Source organism: Lathyrus oleraceus, chromosome 5 (genome assembly GCF_024323335.1).
Source record: "Lathyrus oleraceus cultivar Zhongwan6 chromosome 5, CAAS_Psat_ZW6_1.0, whole genome shotgun sequence".
Taxonomy (NCBI): domain Eukaryota; kingdom Viridiplantae; phylum Streptophyta; class Magnoliopsida; order Fabales; family Fabaceae; genus Lathyrus; species Lathyrus oleraceus.
This window is the reverse complement of record NC_066583.1, coordinates 453,507,931-453,516,340: the sequence shown is the minus strand read 5'-3', so window position 1 is coordinate 453,516,340 and position 8,410 is coordinate 453,507,931.

The window sequence follows — 8,410 nt, the reverse complement described above, 5'->3', positions numbered from 1 at the left end:
ATTTTGAATTGAGTTTGATTGCTTGGTTAATGTTTCTTCCTCGTCTCAAATCATTGATAGATGGGCTTGAGGTTGATCAACCTTCATTGATCCAAAATGGTCAATAGATGATTGTAAATCATCGTAAATACTTTGCATCAATGATAGGTTAACCCTCGACGCACCATATTTTGAGTCCTTTGATTTGAGGATAGAATGGTCCTATGTGATTGACTTAATTCCCTCTTTCACTCTCTTAGTTCATCTTTTTCTTTTGTTTTAACTATTGTATGGCATTTTGTAGGAGATTAACTTTGTGTAAATTCTCTAACGTGTTTGATACATACATTGTTATTGATCGGTCTCAGATAGGTATGACTTCTACATAAGCCTACTTATGATTACTTAACATAGAACTAAATTGTCCCAACATTATTGACTAACCATTAATTCCTAACATTAATCGTTGCTCTTTACATTATTGCGTTTAATTTAAGTCATTTAAGTTTATGTCATTTACTTAATGCACTTTTATTTCATGTCCCATTAATCATCACATCATTACATACTCTATCCATTTATATTCATCTGTGGCTTTTATCTTGCTTGATTGTTGGCTTGTTAAAACTTAATGAATCAAAACATGATAAAGTAACTTGGACCTAATCCAAATCCCATGCTTGATCTGGAGTATTAAAGATCTTTTGAACTTTGGAACTTGACTTAGGATTTAGGCCCATTTGCTTTACTTGGAGTAACAATTGGCCCTGAGACCTTGTGGACACTCTGACTTGCCATTTGTCCCTATTGAGCTTTTGAGCTTATGTGTTGTTTCATCTGCTTTATGCCTCTTGCATTCATTTGCTTAGGTTTAGTACACTCTTACACACATGGCTTTCTCTTGGTATACCTTACAATGGACATATGTCATTACACTTTGCGCCCACATGGCTTTCTCTTGGGCTACCTCATAATGAGACCCTAGGTGTATGATCATGCCTCTTTGTCTATTCATCAACTCTTTCCTTTGATTTGGCTTGATCTAATTCACATTGGGTCTACTAAATCCCTTCATTTATTACATTTTTACCTTATATTTTTCAAGTGACCATAAGTCCCTTGGTCACTTGATGGGACTTGCCTCTATCACCTTAGAGCATTCAACCTCCCAACAAGTTCAAGACCCTTAGTAGATTAACCCTTTCGTCAGCAGTCAATCATCCGACTCATCCCCACACAACATCTTTGGGAACCTGCTTCAACAACTTGTCAGTCCTTGACTAGGCTTGCATGCCATGAGCCTTAAGCAATATAGAATGATGAGAAGGGATCTTCCCTACACTTGTCTAGAATATCTCTGGTTACGGTAGAAATGACACAATTTCTCAGAGTATTTGTCTCTATTCCTAGACTTTAGTGCAATTCCAGTTAATTCATTGTCAAGTTTACACCTAGCTTGTATGGCTCCTCCCTTCAGATCATTTTGGTTTAAACACCATTGTAATCATTTTTTTTGGGATACACCCCATGGTCACTCCCCTTTCTTGGTTTTGACACCACTTTATTTTGAGATACACCTCTTGGTCATTCTCATTTTTTTTGTTATGATACCATAATTTAGAGACACATCTACATGGTTAACCCCCTCTCTTGGTTTTGACACCACTTTTATTTTAGTTCTTGGTTATGACACCATAATTTAGGGACATACTCTTTTGGTTTTGGCACCACTTTTATTTCAGTTCTTGGTTATGACACCATAATTTAGGGACACATTTACATGGTTAACACCCTCTTTTGGGTTTGACACCACTTTTATTTCAATTCTTAGTTATGACACCATAATTCAGGGACACACCTACATGGTTAACCCCCTCTCTTGGTTTTAACACGACCTTTACATTTCTTCTCTTAATTTTGACACCGCCTTTACATTTCTGCTCTTGGTTATGACACCACCTTTACATTTCTACTTAGTTTTGACACCATTTTACATTCTTTCTTGGTTTTGACACCACCTTTAAATTTCTGTTGTTGGTTATGACACCATCTTTACATTTCTGCTCTTGGTTATGACACCATTTTCATTTTGGGACACACCTCTTTGGTTCTTCCCTATTTATTGGTTTTGACATTACTTTTACCCTTTGCTTTCCGATTTAAACACCACCACCAATCATATCTTTTCCCCAGTCTTTGTCCTTTGAACTATGGAGCTCTGACTTCCTTATTGCACTATAAGGATATGTAGGCACGAGGATGCGAATCCTTGGTGAGCACCTTATTTTATTTTCTTTTTCCTCCCTGGTTCCATGAACTATGAGGCTGTAACTATCTCATTGAATCCTGAGAATACGCCGGGCATGAGGGCCACAATCCTCCTCGAGCACTCCTTTTTCTTAAACCCTTTTGTTTCCTGTAGGCACATGAAGATTATAGTACCCATCCAAGCAAGAACATTCAAAATTGTTCCCATGGAGTACCATGGATATGAGGGGTACTAAGAACTTCCCTTTACATAATCGATTCCCTTACCCATTTCTCTGTCTTTTTCCCTTGGGTTTTATGAATATTTTCCCTTCCCTCTTTTGGGATAAATAAAGTTCGATCACGACTCTATTATACCTTCGAGTGTGCAATCCATTCGGTCGGCATATTTTAGCTAGCTTCACATGCAATGACTAAAGACCTTTAGATCTCTTCTTATGTTCTGGGTAAGAATTTTCAAGATCTCTTCTTCTAGGATGCATTCATCATCGTCTATCTGGAAACTCAACTGACTATATTAACTCTAACTAGAAATACATATTTTATCAACTAGCAAAAGGAATTAAGATGAATCTTCCTTTAGTATTGTTCAAGTATCTAATGGAGACGCTAAAGGAACTGAGAGACACATGTCCAAAATCTAGGAGGTGGATTCCCTTGGGTAGATTGATTTCTGATATTTTGGGTAAGAGTAAGCTTGTGGAAGAGCTAAAGAAAATGATTTTTCTTCTTCTGAAGATATCTACACTGATGTGGGCAAGCCCTTTAATTGAAAATTTTTTAAGAACATGCTTATGATTTAAGAATGCGTGGACCCTATAATGTTGGATAGGGAGTCTATTTCTACAAAAAAGGTAGAGATTGAAGATTACCACCCCTACTTCACTAAGCTGGACCCCCATAAGTTCTGATGGAATACATGAGAAGCTGCTTGGAGAAAGGAATTAACCCAATGGTGGAGATCCAAAACATGTCGGATGCACCTATAGAAGGACCTCCTAAGAGGAAGATAAGGTCAAAAAAGTATTGAGAAGGATCCTATAGTCCTCCTCTTCCATCTCTAGCTAAGCTAACCAAGAAGTCTGAGACCTCCAGAAGGATTTTGAGGTCTAAATGTGATGCCGAAGGATCTGGAGAACCGAATAAGGATACTGAGAAGGAATCTACTAAAGTTACTCCTAACCAGAATCCATGTATGTCCTCTAATGCTGCGACTTCTACTATTTTTTATTATATTAATTTTAATTCTTCATCAACTCTTTTCCCAAACTTCTTTATGCCCATTCAAAACCAACCTTTTGGTACCATAACTAAACCCACAAAATGAACTAAACCCTCAAAATAACCTAAAATAATAAAATAAATTGAAAACTCCTAAAACCTCACCCATGAACACCTCACATCCTCCATAAGTTTATCCTGGTTCACTTGAAACTCAAAGCTACTCCAGTCCACCCTACCAAGATGATTTCGCCTTCAATAAGGACTTAATCCAATAATCTAGAAATATTACAACAAACGTCTAAGAGTTCAGCAATCTCTTAGCCCTCTCAAGTCAACAGACCTCACAGGTCACTTGAGTAATTACAACAACTATTGCGAATTACAAGAATGTGTTTGATACTTCTAGAGAAGCAAGATGAACACGATTAATAACGAATGATCAATGATCACACTAAGAGAAACAAGTCATGTGTGATAACTGAATTATAAAATGACAAGAATTTAGTATATGATTTCAGAATGTATGTGCAGAATTCTTGAGTGATAGCTTCGTATTTCCTTATGATGATAGTGAGGTCTATATATAATGCTTGAAGATGATACAGTTGGAGAGAGCATTGATGATGGTATCTTGTCAATTATGGTACTTAATGACATTAATTTTCTTGTCCTTTACATAGCAGTCTTGGAGCGTAGTCAATATTATCCATATATAGATCCATACCATACTTAGATTTCTTCTTTATTATGTTTTTGATTTTGATTAGTCAGATGATTTGTTGGGTGTGAATCAGAGTGAGCGGAGTTCAGAGCCTTTAGGTAGCTCTTGTATTCTTTAGATACTTTGTTTGTTGATTGGTCTTCAAAGTCAGGTTGACTGATCTTCAATAGAGTGTCTTCTGATGTAACGATCTTCAGATTTTTCATATGTAGGATCTTCAGATGTCTTCAGATGCATAGTTTCTAGAGTCTTTAGATGAACTTCAATGACAAATTCTGTGAGTGATTCTTTTGGACATGCTTGTGGTCAGCGTCATATATGATTTATGCATTTCTGAATCAATTGTTATGGACTTTGTTTGTTGTTAGGTAGTGCTCCATCAGATTCAGTTTACATTAGAGTCCTACACACTTAGAGACTTTATTAGGGTACCAAATTTTTTCATTCTTTGTTATCATCAAAACTTAGAGATATATTGCAGAACCAAAATTTTATTCTAACAATCTCCCCCTTTTCGATGATGACAAAAACTTCAGACAATTGATGAAACGATGGTACTTCACAAGATAGAGAGGAAAATAACTCAGATCCAGATACATTATGACTCCCCCTGAGATTGGCAAGCTGCCCCTAAGTCTGGTACTTCGAGAGTTTCTTACCATAGCCTCTTATGTTACTTAGCTTCTTTCCTAATTTTCCTTGTTCAGACACATCTTGTAAGAACACAGAGCCTCTTATGTTGCCTAGCTTGTTTATCATTTTTACTTGTTAAGATACATCCAGTAAGAACACTTTAGACTTCACAATCTATTTAAAATGTTAGCATGTAAGCATCGCATTGTGAGACTTAGATATTAATTTTATTAGAAGGTTGCTTATTTATTTCTCCCCCTTTTTGTCAGACTCAAAAACGATTATAGTAAGAAAAAAAGATGTAGAGAAAAACAAAGTTTCATTATATAAGTTGAGAGAGATACAGAGAAGAAGAAGGCCTTAGAGGGAAAAACACTTAGAGAAAAAAAAACAGAAAAGCCTAAGGTGCCTAAGGGTTTGGAGGAAGAGGCATCCTCTGAAGCAACTGGGTGAGAAGATTCTGGATGTTGGAGTTAACTGAATCTTTCTTGTCGAGTATGGCTCTCACAAGTTATTGTTCCTTCTGAAGTTCTTCCAGAGTAAGGAGCACGAACGGAGCAATGTCAGATGTCGATGACTCACCTCGAGTTAGAGCAACTCCAGTAGACTTTGCATCTTCCTCTGCAGTAATGAGTGATGCTTCTTCAGCGTCAGCTTTAGCTTTTGCTTCAGCTTCTGCAGCAGTAGCCTCAACGATAACTTTTTCTTCAGCTTCCTTTCTTGCATGCTCTTTAGCTTCCAGCCTAGCCTTTTCTTCAACTTCCTTTAGGGCTTTCTCTTCATCTTCTTTAACTAGGTATGCCTCTAGTCTCTCCTTAGCTCCTCTAATGTAGTCATTTCTGACTTGTTCAGAAAGTCCTTTCAAGTTAAAGACCTCAGATGTCATCCATATGAGAAATACATTCCAGTGAGTCCTTACCTCAGAAGGATTTTCACTTAGACTGGATTGTTCAGATACCACTCCGAGCCTCGCAACTGAGCTTTTTGAGAATAAAGTAAATACCTCTTCTATGGTTGGAAAGGTTGGTTGAGGTTCATCGGTTGGATTTATGGGTTCAAATGGAGTTTGAGTGGTTTCAGAGGGTTCAGTGGGAGGTTCATAGGTTTGTAGGGTTATTGAGGGTGCTGACGGAAGTGCGGAGAGAGATGGTGTAGGTTCAGAGGTTTCTAGGATAGATAACATCTGTTCAGAGTTTGCTGGGTCTTGGATTTGAGCCAAGGTTGGAGAGAAAGGGTCAGGGATTTCTGGATGTTCTGAGTCATTGGAAAGGTCGTAGTATGGAGGAGATGAGGAGTGGATGAGGGAGGTGAAATGGGTTTGTTTAGAAGTAAGGCTTCAGATACGGGAAGTGTTGTGTTTGAGAGGTTGAATTTTTGTAGATGGGGTGAGGAGGTGTTAATTTCAGAGTTGTGGGGTTCAGAGGGAGTTAGAATGGAGATAGTAGGTTCAGAGGAGTGTATGTAGTAGATGGTTGAGGTAGAGAAGAAGATATTTTCTTTAAACTAGAAGTTAAAGGAGCTTTAGGGAGATAAGAATTACTTGGAGCAGAGGAGTCCAGGGGCACAGGAAATCTGGTTTCTGAAGGTTCTCCCAGCTTTATAGTCTTCTTCTTCTTTGACTTCTCAGAGGGCTCTCTCTTCTTCTTCATGAAGTTGGGTGGCTGCTCTAGGAGCCAGTCCATAGATAACTTTAAGATGTCCACACCTTGAGATGCCAGATCCTGGAGGTAATGAGCAATGACCTTTAGGGATCTATCTTGGAGAAAAGATACATTGCATGAGGTATCTTCCTCTGATCGTTCAGAGCCTCCCATGAGGTGTCCAACGTGGGTTCGACTAAGACTCTGTCAATGACCCCCGTGCTCTTCAGATTTTTGGCATTCAGAGGCTTGCCAACATCCACAGTTACATCTTCCATCATGTTGATAGAGATCAGATGGTCCACCATCCCACTTTCTATCAGGACGTCAAAGATGAGCCTTCCTAGAGGGATGTAGTTTCTGGGCTTTATGTGGTTTCTTGTATCCCTGACTGAATCCCTCAGATACTTGAAGAGTAATGAGGGAAGATTCACCTTTAATCCTTTATGATGGCAATACATAATGCAATTCTGATCTATGTTTATGTAATTTGATGAGTTTGAAGCTGAACGAGGATGGTCCCCAGAATAATCTTTAACCAGACCCTCAGATTCTAGTGAAGTTCCTTGTTCTTGGAGGTTTTACCATATGGATTTTGTTTGAATATAGTGGGGACTATCTCCTGGGACATGTATTTTGCACTAGGGTTGATGTTATAGATCCTTCTGCCCCCAGTTTTCTCCATGTCCAGAAGCTTGGCTATGGACTTTTCTGTGATGACCATTTCGACTCCCAAGATGTAGGAAACAATGCAATGGTCGTCGTAGTCTGCAAATCTCTAGAATTTCTTAAAATGGAAGGTGTAGACTAAATCGTAGAGTATCTCGAAGTAATTTCACCAACCTTGTTTCTCTAGTTCTGCAGTGAGATCAATGTCGTTACACTTTAAGTTGTCAAAATTCACTAGTGATTCACATAGAACTTCCATCTTTTCAAATGGCGCGGAAAGGTTAATGTGAGGGGGGCGATTAAGAACTTGTGGTTCCTTGTAAGAAGTTGTTGAGGTTGTAGCAGTTTGAGTAGTAGTTTGTTGTGGAGCTTCAGCAAGTTTTTCAGTAGCTTCTATTTGCTGAGAATAATCGTAAAGTTGTTGTTGTTGAGAATCCATTGAGTTGGAGAAGATAAAGATTGTTGTTGTTTATGAAGGTTGAAGAAGTTGCAGAGAACCACGAGCACAAGAGGGTTTGTGTAGGTTTGTGAGTGAAAAGTGTGAAAGTGAGAATTGTGGATAGTATATATACACAACCACTTAGCGTGCAAAACGACATCGTAATAAGAGAATAGTAAACAACAAATGATTAAGTCATAGCCTATTAAATAAAATGATGACCAACAAATGATTAAGTCATAACCTATTAAATAAAATAGAAGAGAAGTACGAGTTCAGAATCATTCATGGAATATATTCCATGTTTAAATGTTTCAGAATGAAGGAAAATCTATCTTCAGCCAAGGGTTGTATGAAAATATCAGCTCATTGATGGTATGTATCTATAAATTTTAAGCTTATTACCCCTTTTTGAACAAAGTCTTTGATAAAATGATGTTTAATTTCTATGTGCTTCGCTCTGGAATGTAAAATAGGTTTCTTACTTAGACATATGGCTGCAATATTGTCACAAACGATAAGGATGTTACTCTCATATATCTGAAGGACCTCAAGCCGGTTCTTCATCCAGAGCATCTAAGTACTGCATAGTGAAGCTGAGATGTATTCTTCTTCTGCAGTTGATAGAGCAATGGTTAATTATTTTTTGCTAGCCCATGAGATGAGGTTTACTCCCAGAAACTGACATTTCCCAAATGTGCTTTTGCGCTCCAGTCTGTCTCCAGCATAATCTGCATCATAATACCTAGAAAGCCTATACTCTGATGTTTTCTTATACATTAGGCCAAGGTTAGGTGTTCCTTTTAGATACCTTGGGTTTCTCTGAATAGCAGTTAA